We start from the raw sequence: 14,427 nt of genomic DNA, 5'->3' as shown, positions 1-14,427 counted from the left end.
CCTCCTCTCTACATTTTCCTCCTCTGTCTCTGCTGCTAAAGCCACTTTCTACCATTCTAAATTCCAAGCATCTGCCTCTAACCCTAGGAAGCTCTTTGCCACCTTCTCCTCCCTCCTGAATCCTCCCCCCCCCTCCCTCCTCCCTCTCTGCAGATGACTTCGTCAACCATTTTGAAAAGAAGGTCGATGACATCCGATCCTCGTTTGCTAAGTCAAACGACACCGCTGGTTCTGCTCACACTGCCCTACCCTATGCTCTGACCTCTTTCTCCCCTCTCTCTCCAGATGAAATCTCGCGTCTTGTGACGGCCGGCCGCCCAACAACCTGCCCGCTTGACCCTATCCCCTCCTCTCTCTCCAGACCATTTCCGGAGACCTTCTCCCTTACCTCACCTCGCTCATCAACTCATCCCTGACCGCTGGCTACGTCCCTCCCGTCTTCAAGAGAGCGAGAGTTGCACCCCTTCTGAAAAAACCTACACTCGATCCCTCCGATGTCAACAACTACAGACCAGTATCCCTTCTCTCTTTTCTCTCCAAAACTCTTGAGCGTGCCGTCCTTGGCCAGCTCTACCGCTATCTCTCTCAGAATGACCTTCTTGATCCAAATCAGTCAGGTTTCAAGACTAGTCATTCAACTGAGACTGCTCTTCTCTGTATCACGGAGGCGCTCCGCACTGCTAAAGCTAACTCTCTCTCCTCTGCTCTCATCCTTCTAGACCTATCGGCTGCCTTCGATACTGTGAACCATCAGATCCTCCTCTCCACCCTCTCCGAGTTGGGCATCTCCGGCGCGGCCCACGCTTGATTGCGTCCTACCTGACAGGTCGCTCCTACCAGGTGGCGTGGCGAGAATCTGTCTCCTCACCACGCGCTCTCACCACTGGTGTCCCCCAGGGCTCTGTTCTAGGCCCTCTCTTATTCTCGCTATACACCAAGTCACTTGGCTCTGTCATAACCTCACATGGTCTCTCCTATCATTGCTATGCAGACGACACACAATTAATCTTCTCCTTTCCCCTTCTGATGACCAGGTGGCGAATCGCATCTCTGCATGTCTGGCAGACATATCAGTGTGGATGACGGATCACCACCTCAAGCTGAACCTCAGCAAGACGGAGCTCCTCTTCCTCCCGGGGAAGGACTGCCCGTTCCATGATCTCGCCATCACGGTTGACAACTCCATTGTGTCCTCCTCCCAGAGCGCTAAGAACCTTGGCGTGATCCTGGACAACACCCTGACGTTCTCAACTAACATCAAGGCGGTGTCCCGTTCCTGTAGGTTCATGCTCTAAAACATCCGCAGAGTACGACCCTGCCTCACACAGGAAGCGGCGCAGGTCCTAATCCAGGCACTTGTCATCTCCCGTCTTGATTACTGCACTCGCTGTTGGCTGGGCTCCCTGCCTGTGCCATTAAACCCCTACAACTCATCCAGAACGCCGCAGCCCGTCTGGTGTTCAACCTTCCCAAGTTCTCTCACGTCACCCCGCTCCTCCGCTCTCTCCACTGGCTTCCAGTTGAAGCTCGCATCCGCTACAAGACCATGGTGCTCGCCTGCGGAGCTGTGAGGGGAACGGCACCTCAGTACCTCCAGGCTCTGATCAGGCCCTACACCCAAACAAGGGCACTGCGTTCATCCACCTCTGGCCTGCTCGCCTCCCTACCACTGAGGAAGTACAGTTCCCGCTCAGCCCAGTCAAAACTGTTCGCTGCTCTGGCCCCCAATGGTGGAACAAACTCCCTCACGACGCCAGGACAGCGGAGTCAATCACCACCTTCCGGAGACACCTGAAACCCCACCTCTTCAAGGAATACCTAGGATAGGGTAAGTAAGGGTAAGTAATCCTTCTCACCCCCAACAAGATTTAGATGCAAGTGGCTGTTCCACTGGTTGTCATAAGGTGTATGCACCAATTTGTAAGTCGCTCTGGATAAGAGCGTCTGCTAAATGACTTAAATGTAAATGTAAACTACCCAACAACAAACTACCCAACAAACTACCCAACAACAAAACTACCCAACAAACTACCCAACAACAAACTACCCAACAACAAACTACCCAACAAACTACCCAACAAACTACCCAACAAACTACCCAACAAACAAACTACCCAACAACAAACTACCCAACAACAAACTAACCAACAACAAACTATGCAACAACAAACCACCCAACAACAAACTACCCAACAACAAACTACCCAACAACAAACTACCCAACAACAAACTACCCAACAACAAACTACCCAACAACAAACCACCCAACAACAAACTACCCAACAACAAACTACCCAACAACAAACCACCCAACAACAAACTACCCAACAACAAACTACCCAACAACAAACTACCCAACAACAAACCACCCAACAACAAACTACCCAACAACAAACTACCCAACAACAAACTAACCAACAACAAACTATGCAACAACAAACTACCCAACAACAAACTACCCAACAAACTACCCAACAACAAACTACCCAACAACAAACTACCCAACAACAAACCACCCAACAACAAACTACCCAACAACAAACTACCCAACAACAAACTACCCAACAACAAACTACCCAACAACAAACTGCCCAACAACAAACTACCCAACAACAAACTACCCAACAACAAACTACCCCAACAACAAACTACCCAACAACAAACTACCCAACAACAAACTACCCAACAAACTACCCAACAACAAACTACCCAACAAACTACCCAACAACAAACTACCAACAACAAAACTACCCAACAACAAACTACCAACAACAAACTACCCAACAACAAACTACCCAACAACAAACTACCCAACAACAAATCAAATCAAATCTAATCAAATTTATTTATATAGCCCTTCCTACATCAGCTGATATCTCAAAGTGCTGTACAGAAACCCAGCCTAAAACCCCAAACAGCAAACAATGCAGGTGTAAAAGCACGGTGGCTAGGAAAAACTCCCTAGAAAGGCCAAAACCTAGGAAGAAACCTAGAGAGGAACCGGGCTATGTGGGGTGGCCAGTCCTCTTCTGGCTGTGCCAGGTGGAGATTATAACAGAACATGGCCAAGATGTTCAAATGTTCATAAATGACCAGCATGGTCGAATAATAATAAGGCAGAACAGTTGAAACTGGAGCAGCAGCACAGTCAGGTGGACTGGGGACAGCAAGGAACAAACTACCCAACAACAAACTACCCAACAACAAACTACCCAACAACAAACCACCCAACAACAAAAACTACCCCAACAACAAACTACCCCAACAACAACAACAAACTACCCCAACAACTACCCAACAACAAACTACCCCAACAACAAACTACCCAACAACAAACTACCCAACAACTACCAAACTACCCAACAACAAACTACCCAACAAACAAACAAACAACAAACCCCAACAACAAACTACCCAACAAAAACTACCCAACAACAAACTACCCAACAACAAACTACCCAACAACAAACTACCCAACAAACTAAACAACAAACTACCCAACAACAAACTACCCAACAACAAACTACCCAACAACAAACTACCCAACAACAAACCACCCCCAACAACAAACCACCCAACAACAAACTACCCAACAACAAACTACCCAACAACAAACTACCCAACAACAAACTACCCAACAAACTACCCAACAACAAAAACTACCCAACAACAAACTAAACAACAAACTACCCAACAACAAACTACCCAACAACAAACTACCCAACAACAAACTACCCAACAACAAACCAAACTACCAACAACAAACTACCCAACAACAAACTACCCAACAACAAACTACCCAACAACAAACTACCCAACAACAAACTACCCAACAACAAACTACCCCAACAAACAAACAACAAACTACCCAACAACAAACCACCCAACAACAAACTACCCAACAACAAACTACCCAACAACAAACTACCCCAACAACAAACCACCCAACAACAAACTACCCAACAACAAACTACCCAACAACAAACTACCCAACAACAAACTACCCAACAACAAACTACCCAACAACAAACTACCCAACAACAAACTACCCAACAACAAACTACCCAACAACAAACTACCCAACAACAAACTACCCAACAACAAACTACCCAACAACAAACTACCAAACTAACAACAAACTACCCAACAACAAACTACCAACAACAAACTACCCAACAACAAACTACCCAACAACAAACTACCAACAACAAACAAACTAACTCCCAACAACAAACTACCCAACAACAAACTACCCAACAACAAACTAAACAACAAACTACCCAACAACACCCAACAACAAACTACCAACAACAAACTACCCAACAACAAACTACCCAACAACAAACTAAACAACAAACTACCCAACAAAACTACCAACAACAAACTACCCAACAACAAACTACCCAACAACAAACTACCCAACAACAAACTACCCAACAAACTACCCAACAACAAACTACCCAACAACAAACCACCCAACAACAAACTACCCAACAAAAACTACCCAACAACAAACTACCCAACAACAAACTACCCAACAACAAACTACCCAACAAACCACCCAACAACAAACTACCCAACAACAAACTACCCAACATCAAACCACCCAACAACAAACTACCCAACAACAAACTACCAACAACAAACTACCCAACAACAAACTACCCAACACACTACCCAACAACAAACTACCCAACAACAAACTACCCAACAACAAACTACCCAACAACACACTACCCAACAAACAACCCAACAACAAACTACCCAACAACAAATTACCCAACAACAAACTACCCCAACACACTACCCAACAACAAACTACCCAACAACAAACTACCCAACAACAAACTACCCAACAACACACTACCCAACAAACCACCCAACAACAAACTACCAACAACAAACTACCCAGATGAATCTGTGGTGTTGGGGACAGGGCGACGCTCATCAATGTCTTCTGCCAATACAGATCAATGGCAGAGCTTTACTAACGTACTCAATACCTGCTTATTGATCCGTGACACGTCGTCCTGGGGTGAAATAGGACAAGCTGTGCTTAGTGCACCTCTCCTTTCCTCCCACAGAGTATTGATTGTGTTATCAGTGACTCCATCGATGCCAGACGGTAGTTAGATAGAGAAGGTGAACACCACAGCTGTTATCAGTGACTCCATCGATGCCAGATGGTAGTTAGATAGAGAAGGTGAACACCACAGCTGTTATCAGTGACTCCATCGATGCCAGATGGTAGTTAGATAGAGAAGGTGAACACCACAGCTGTTATCAGTGACTCCATCGATGCCAGATGGTAGTTAGATAGAGAAGGTGAACACCACAGCTGTTATCAGTGACTCCATCGATGCCAGATGGTAGTTAGATAGAGAAGGTGAACACCACAGCTGTTATCAGTGACTCCATCGATGCCAGATGGTAGTTAGATAGAGAAGGTGAACACCACAGCTGTTATCAGTGACTCTATCGATGCCAGATGGTAGTTAGATAGAGAAGGTGAACACCACAGCTGTTATCAGTGACTCCATCGATGCCAGATGGTAGTTAGATAGAGAAGGTGAACACCACAGCTGTTATCAGTGACTCCATCGATGCCAGATGGTAGTTAGATAGAGAAGGTGAACACCACAGCTGTTATCAGTGACTCCATCGATGCCAGATGGTAGTTAGATAGAGAAGGTGAACACCACAGCTGTTATCAGTGACTCCATCGATGCCAGATGGTAGTTAGATAGAGAAGGTGAACACCACAGCTGTTATCAGTGACTCCATCGATGCCAGATGGTAGTTAGATAGAGAAGGTGAACACCACAGCTGTTATCAGTGACTCCATCGATGCCAGACGGTAGTTAGATAGAGAAGGTGAACACCACAGCTGTTATCAGTGACTCCATCGATGCCAGACGGTAGTTAGATAGAGAAGGTGAACACCACAGCTGTTATCAGTGACTCCATCGATGCCAGATGGTAGTTAGATAGAGAAGGTGAACACCACAGCTGTTATCAGTGACTCTATCGATGCCAGATGGTAGTTAGATAGAGAAGGTGAACACCACAGCTGTTATCAGTGACTCCATCGATGCCAGATGGTAGTTAGATAGAGAAGGTGAACACCACAGCTGTTATCAGTGACTCCATCGATGCCAGACGGTAGTTAGATAGAGAAGGTGAACACCACAGCTGTTATCAGTGACTCCATCGATGCCAGACGGTAGTTAGATAGAGAAGGTGAACACCACAGCTGTTATCAGTGACTCCATCGATGCCAGATGGTAGTTAGATAGAGAAGGTGAACACCACAGCTGTTATCAGTGACTCCATCGATGCCAGATGGTAGTTAGATAGAGAAGGTGAACACCACAGCTGTTATCAGTGACTCCATCGATGCCAGATGGTAGTTAGATAGAGAAGGTGAACACCACAGCTGTTATCAGTGACTCCATCGATGCCAGATGGTAGTTAGATAGAGAAGGTGAACACCACAGCTGTTATCAGTGACTCCATCGATGCCAGATGGTAGTTAGATAGAGAAGGTGAACACCACAGCTGTTATCAGTGACTCCATCGATGCCAGATGGTAGTTAGATAGAGAAGGTGAACACCACAGCTGTTATCAGTGACTCCATCGATGCCAGATGGTAGTTAGATAGAGAAGGTGAACACCACAGCTGTTATCAGTGACTCCATCGATGCCAGATGGTAGTTAGATAGAGAAGGTGAACACCACAGCTGTTATCAGTGACTCCATCGATGCCAGACGGTAGTTAGATAGAGCAGGTGAACACCACAGCTGTTATCAGTGACTCCATCGATGCCAGATGGTAGTTAGATAGAGAAGGTGAACACCACAGCTGTTATCAGTGACTCCATCGATGCCAGATGGTAGTTAGATAGAGAAGGTGAACACCACAGCTGTTATCAGTGACTCTATCGATGCCAGATGGTAGTTAGATAGAGAAGGTGAACACCACAGCTGTTATCAGTGACTCCATCGATGCCAGATGGTAGTTAGATAGAGAAGGTGAACACCACAGCTGTTATCAGTGACTCCATCGATGCCAGATGGTAGTTAGATAGAGAAGGTGAACACCACAGCTGTTATCAGTGACTCCATCGATGCCAGATGGTAGTTAGATAGAGAAGGTGAACACCACAGCTGTTATCAGTGACTCCATCGATGCCAGATGGTAGTTAGATAGAGAAGGTGAACACCACAGCTGTTATCAGTGACTCCATCGATGCCAGATGGTAGTTAGATAGAGAAGGTGAACACCACAGCTGTTATCAGTGACTCCATCGATGCCAGATGGTAGTTAGATAGAGAAGGTGAACACCACAGCTGTTATCAGTGACTCCATCGATGCCAGATGGTAGTTAGATAGAGAAGGTGAACACCACAGCTGTTATCAGTGACTCCATCGATGCCAGATGGTAGTTAGATAGAGAAGGTGAACACCACAGCTGTTATCAGTGACTCCATCGATGCCAGATGGTAGTTAGATAGAGAAGGTGAACACCACAGCTGTTATCAGTGACTCCATCGATGCCAGATGGTAGTTAGATAGAGAAGGTGAACACCACAGCTGTTATCAGTGACTCCATCGATGCCAGATGGTAGTTAGATAGAGAAGGTGAACACCACAGCTGTTATCAGTGACTCCATCGATGCCAGATGGTAGTTAGATAGAGAAGGAGAACACCACAGCTGTTATCAGTGACTCCATCGATGCCAGATGGTAGTTAGATAGAGAAGGTGAACACCACAGCTGTTATCAGTGACTCCATCGATGCCAGATGGTAGTTAGATAGAGAAGGTGAACACCACAGCTGTTATCAGTGACTCCATCGATGCCAGATGGTAGTTAGATAGAGAAGGTGAACACCACAGCTGTTATCAGTGACTCTATCGATGCCAGATGGTAGTTAGATAGAGAAGGTGAACACCACAGCTGTTATCAGTGACTCTATCGATGCCAGATGGTAGTTAGATAGAGAAGGTGAACACCACAGCTGTTAGCAGTGACTCCATCGATGCCAGATGGTAGTTAGATAGAGCAGGTGAACACCACAGCTGTTATCAGTGACTCCATCGATGCCAGATGGTAGTTAGATAGAGAAGGTGAACACCACAGCTGTTATCAGTGACTCCATCGATGCCAGATGGTAGTTAGATAGAGCAGGTGAACACCACAGCTGTTATCAGTGACTCCATCGATGCCAGATGGTAGTTAGATAGAGGAGGAGAACACCACAGCTGTTATCAGTGACTCCATCGATGCCAGATGGTAGTTAGATAGAGAAGGTGAACACCACAGCTGTTATCAGTGACTCTATCGATGCCAGATGGTAGTTAGATAGAGAAGGTGAACACCACAGCTGTTATCAGTGACTCCATCGATGCCAGATGGTAGTTAGATAGAGAAGGTGAACACCACAGCTGTTATCAGTGACTCCATCGATGCCAGATGGTAGTTAGATAGAGAAGGTGAACACCACAGCTGTTATCAGTGACTCCATCGATGCCAGATGGTAGTTAGATAGAGAAGGTGAACACCACAGCTGTTATCAGTGACTCCATCGATGCCAGATGGTAGTTAGATAGAGAAGGTGAACACCACAGCTGTTATCAGTGACTCCATCGATGCCAGATGGTAGTTAGATAGAGAAGGTGAACACCACAGCTGTTATCAGTGACTCCATCGATGCCAGACGGTAGTTAGATAGAGAAGGTGAACACCACAGCTGTTATCAGTGACTCCATCGATGCCAGACGGTAGTTAGATAGAGAAGGTGAACACCACAGCTGTTATCAGTGACTCCATCGATGCCAGACGGTAGTTAGATAGAGAAGGTGAACACCACAGCTGTTATCAGTGACTCCATCGATGCCAGATGGTAGTTAGATAGAGAAGGTGAACACCACAGCTGTTATCAGTGACTCCATCGATGCCAGATGGTAGTTAGATAGAGAAGGTGAACACCACAGCTGTTATCAGTGACTCCATCGATGCCAGATGGTAGTTAGATAGAGAAGGTGAACACCACAGCTGTTATCAGTGACTCCATCGATGCCAGATGGTAGTTAGATAGAGCAGGTGAACACCACAGCTGTTATCAGTTCCATCGATGCCAGATGGTAGTTAGATAGAGCAGGTGAACACCACAGCTGTTATCAGTGACTCCATCGATGCCAGATGGTAGTTAGATAGAAGGTGAACACCACAGCTGTTATCAGTGACTCCATCGATGCCAGATGGTAGTTAGATAGAGAAGGTGAACACCACAGCTGTTAGTGACTCCATCGATGCCAGATGGTAGTTAGATAGAAAGGTGAACACCACAGCTGTTATCAGTGACTCCATCGATGCCAGACGGTAGTTAGATAGAGAAGGTGAACACCACAGCTGTTATCAGTGACTCCATCGATGCCAGATGGTAGTTAGATAGAGAAGGTGAACACCACAGCTGTTATCAGTGACTCCATCGATGCCAGATGGTAGTTAGATAGAGAAGGTGAACACCACAGCTGTTATCAGTGACTCCATCGATGCCAGATGGTAGTTAGATAGAGAAGGTGAACACCACAGCTGTTATCAGTGACTCCATCGATGCCAGACGGTAGTTAGATAGAGAAGGTGAACACCACAGCTGTTATCAGTGACTCCATCGATGCCAGACGGTAGTTAGATAGAAAGGTGAACACCACAGCTGTTATCAGTGACTCCATCGATGCCAGACGGTAGTTAGATAGAGAAGGTGAACACCACAGCTGTTATCAGTGACTCCATCGATGCCAGATGGTAGTTAGATAGAGAAGGTGAACACCACAGCTGTTATCAGTGACTCCATCGATGCCAGATGGTAGTTAGATAGAGAAGGTGAACACCACAGCTGTTATCAGTGACTCCATCGATGCCAGATGGTAGTTAGATAGAAGGTGAACACCACAGCTGTTATCAGTGACTCCATCGATGCCAGATGGTAGTTAGATAGAGAAGGTGAACACCACAGCTGTTATCAGTGACTCCATCGATGCCAGATGGTAGTTAGATAGAGAAGGTGAACACCACAGCTGTTATCAGTGACTCCATCGATGCCAGATGGTAGTTAGATAGAGAAGGTGAACACCACAGCTGTTATCAGTGACTCCATCGATGCCAGACGGTAGTTAGATAGAGAAGGTGAACACCACAGCTGTTATCAGTGACTCCATCGATGCCAGACGGTAGTTAGATAGAGAAGGTGAACACCACAGCTGTTATCAGTGACTCCATCGATGCCAGATGGTAGTTAGATAGAGAAGGTGAACACCACAGCTGTTATCAGTGACTCCATCGATGCCAGATGGTAGTTAGATAGAGAAGGTGAACACCACAGCTGTTATCAGTGACTCCATCGATGCCAGATGGTAGTTAGATAGAGAAGGTGAACACCACAGCTGTTATCAGTGACTCCATCGATGCCAGATGGTAGTTAGATAGAGAAGGTGAACACCACAGCTGTTATCAGTGACTCCATCGATGCCAGATGGTAGTTAGATAGAGAAGGTGAACACCACAGCTGTTATCAGTGACTCCATCGATGCCAGATGGTAGTTAGATAGAGAAGGTGAACACCACAGCTGTTATCAGTGACTCCATCGATGCCAGATGGTAGTTAGATAGAGAAGGTGAACACCACAGCTGTTATCAGTGACTCCATCGATGCCAGATGGTAGTTAGATAGAAAGGTGAACACCACAGCTGTTATCAGTGACTCCATCGATGCCAGATGGTAGTTAGATAGAGAAGGTGAACACCACAGCTGTTATCAGTGACTCCATCGATGCCAGATGGTAGTTAGATAGAAAGGTGAACACCACAGCTGTTATCAGTGACTCCATCGATGCCAGATGGTAGTTAGATAGAGAAGGTGAACACCACAGCTGTTATCAGTGACTCCATCGATGCCAGATGGTAGTTAGATAGAGAAGGTGAACACCACAGCTGTTATCAGTGACTCCATCGATGCCAGATGGTAGTTAGATAGAGAAGGTGAACACCACAGCTGTTATCAGTGACTCCATCGATGCCAGATGGTAGTTAGATAGAGAAGGTGAACACCACAGCTGTTATCAGTGACTCCATCGATGCCAGATGGTAGTTAGATAGAGAAGGTGAACACCACAGCTGTTATCAGTGACTCCATCGATGCCAGATGGTAGTTAGATAGAGAAGGTGAACACCACAGCTGTTATCAGTGACTCCATCGATGCCAGATGGTAGTTAGATAGAGAAGGTGAACACCACAGCTGTTATCAGTGACTCCATCGATGCCAGATGGTAGTTAGATAGAGAAGGTGAACACCACAGCTGTTATCAGTGACTCCATCGATGCCAGATGGTAGTTAGATAGAAAGGTGAACACCACAGCTGTTAATATCAGTGACTCCATCGATGCCAGATGGTAGTTAGATAGAGAAGGTGAACACCACAGCTGTTATCAGTGACTCCATCGATGCCAGATGGTAGTTAGATAGAGCAGGTGAACACCACAGCTGTTATCAGTGACTCCATCGATGCCAGATGGTAGTTAGATAGAGAAGGAGAACACCACAGCTGTTATCATCTCCATCGATGCCAGATGGTAGTTAGATAGAGAAGGTGAACACCACAGCTGTTATCAGTGACTCTATCGATGCCAGATGGTAGTTAGATAGAGAAGGTGAACACCACAGCTGTTATCAGTGACTCCATCGATGCCAGATGGTAGTTAGATAGATGAACACCACAGCTGTTATCGGTGACTCTATCGATGCCAGATGGTCCAGTCACCACAGCTGTTATCAGTGACTCCATCGATGCCAGATGGTAGTTAGATAGAGAAGGAGAACACCACAGCTGTTATCAGTGACCCCATCGATGCCAGATGGTAGTTAGATAGAGAAGGTGAACACCCAGTCTGCTCTCTGTGCAACCAACACAGTGCATTCCATTGTCTGGCCTACCAGTATCAGCCTGTTCCTGTTCCTCCTTCACCTCCCTCATCTCCCTCCCTTTCCCTCTCCTCCTCTCCCTCCTCTCCCTCTTATCCTCTCCCTCCCTCCCTCCCTCATCCCTCCTTCCCTCTCCTCCTCTCCCTCCTCCTAATCTCCCCCTCCTCCTCTCCCTCCTTCTCCTCCTCTATCTCTCCTACTCTCCTCCTTTCCTTCCCTCTCCTCCTCTCCCTCGCTCCCTCTCCTCTCCTCCTCTCCTCTCCTCTCCTCCTCTCCTCTCCTCCTCCTCTCCTCTCCTCTCCTCTCCTCTCCTCTCCACCTCCTCCTCCCTCCCTTCCCTCCTCTCCCTCTCTTCTCCCTTCCCTCCCTCCTTCCCTCTCCTACTCTCCCTTCCCTCCCTCCCTCTCCTCCTCTCCCTCTCCACCTCCTCCTCTCCCTCTCCACCTCCTCCTCTCCCTCTCCACCTCCTCCTCTCCCCCCAAGCATGTATTTATTCAGGAAGTGTCTCTCACCTCTGATATAAGACAGTCTGAACCCCTGAGCCAGTCCTGAGCTGTTGGCCTGTGAGTGGAAGTAGAGCCAGACTCTTCCCCTGGAGGAGATGAAGGGAGGTGGGAGGAGGGAGCCACACACCCGGTACTCCTCTCTCCAGGTGGGTCCTAGGAGCAGCCAGTCCCCTGACACTGACCTGACTCCTCCAGGTCAAAGTTAGGGAAGCTGGGGGAGACTACAGGGAGACAGACGAGGACATGGGTTAGACAAAGGGTTTAGGGAAACATGGTCATAGTGTCTACGTTGATCCTTCCTCCAGACAAACACTAGATGATCTGATCGGAGCACCCATGAGGGACGTGTTTAAGGAGTCAACAGGAAGTGTAGTTGCAGGAGGAGGAACAGGAAGCACTGACAAAAGCATTACATCATCCCTGATGGCTCAGCTACTCCGGCGAGTGCATTAATTGAATTAATGAATGAACGTGTGTGTGTGTGTGTGTGTGTGTGTGTGTGTGTGTGTGTGTGTGTGTGTGTGTGTGTGTGTGTGTGTGTGTGTGTGTGTGTGTGTGTGTGTGTGTGTGTGTGTGTGTGTGTGTGATGACCCAGAAATATGCTGAGATCATTACTAAGTGGGAGAAGCAGAAGAGTTGGGTGGCAGGATTCCAACAGATCAATATCTCCTCTCCTATTGGACGAGATGACCGGGCCACCACCCAAATGTCTCCCCATTAGAAGCACTTCATCTGACCAGGGCCCCTGGGGAATAGGATGCCTTCACAGCCTTATACTGAGATTATAGACGCTGCTGTCCCAATGAGACTCATCTACTACTCATCTACTATCCATCTACTACCCATCTACTACCCATCTACTACCCATCTACTACCCATCTACTACTCATCTACTACCCATCTACTACCCATCTACTACCCATCTACTACCCATCTACTACCCATCTACTACCCATCTACTACTCATCTACTACCCATCTACTACCCATATACTACCCATCTACTACCCATCTACTACCCAATGAGACTACAGTTAAACACCACTATCTACTACCCATCTACTACCCATCTACTACTCATCTACTACTCATCTACTACCCATCTACTACCCATCTAGAACCCATCTACTACCCAATGAGACTACAGTTAAACACCACTATCTACTACCCATCTACTACCCATCTACTACCCATCTACTACCCAATGAGACAACAGTTAAACACCACTATCTACTACCCATCTACTACCCATCTACTACCCATCTACTACCCAATGAGACAACAGTTAAACACCACTATCTACTACCCATCTACTATCCATCTACTACCCATCTACTACCCATCTACTACCCAATGAGACTACAGTTAAACACCACCATCTACTACCCATCTACTACCCATCTACTACTCATCTACTACCCATCTACAACCCATATACTACCCATCTACTACCCATATACTACCCATATACTACCCATCTACTACCCAATGAGACTACAGTTAAACACCACTATCTACTACCCATCTACTACTCATCTACTACCCATATACTACTCATCTACTACCCATCTACTACCCATCTACTACCCATCTACTACCCATATACTACCCATCTACTACCCATCTACTACTCATCTACTACCCATCTACTACCCATATACTACCCATCTACTACCCATCTACTACCCAATCTACAGTTAAACTACTACCCATCTACTACTCATCTACTACCCATCTACTACCCATCTACTACCCATCTACTACCCATACTACTACCCATCTACTACCCATCTACTACTCATCTACTACCCATCTACTACCCATCTACTACCCATACACCTACCCATCTACTACCCATCTACTACTACAGTTAAACTACCCATCTACTACCCATCTACTACCCATCTACTACCCATCTACTACTCATCTACTACCC

At 46.6% G+C, this 14,427-nt stretch overlaps 1 pseudogene; it reads right to left on the bottom strand.

Annotated features, from left to right (window-relative positions):
• The window catches only part of LOC127928257 (low-density lipoprotein receptor-related protein 3-like), a 55,487-nt pseudogene extending 42,774 nt beyond the window's left edge, over positions 1–12,713 (bottom strand).
• Between the last annotated feature and the right edge of the window lie 1,714 nt (positions 12,714–14,427).

The sequence above is a fragment of the Oncorhynchus keta genome, unplaced genomic scaffold, assembly GCF_023373465.1.
Source record: "Oncorhynchus keta strain PuntledgeMale-10-30-2019 unplaced genomic scaffold, Oket_V2 Un_scaffold_25306_pilon_pilon, whole genome shotgun sequence".
Classification (NCBI taxonomy): Eukaryota; Metazoa; Chordata; class Actinopteri; order Salmoniformes; family Salmonidae; genus Oncorhynchus; species Oncorhynchus keta.
The sequence above is the reverse complement of the archived record's forward strand: the minus strand, read 5'-3'. Positions and strand labels throughout refer to the sequence as shown.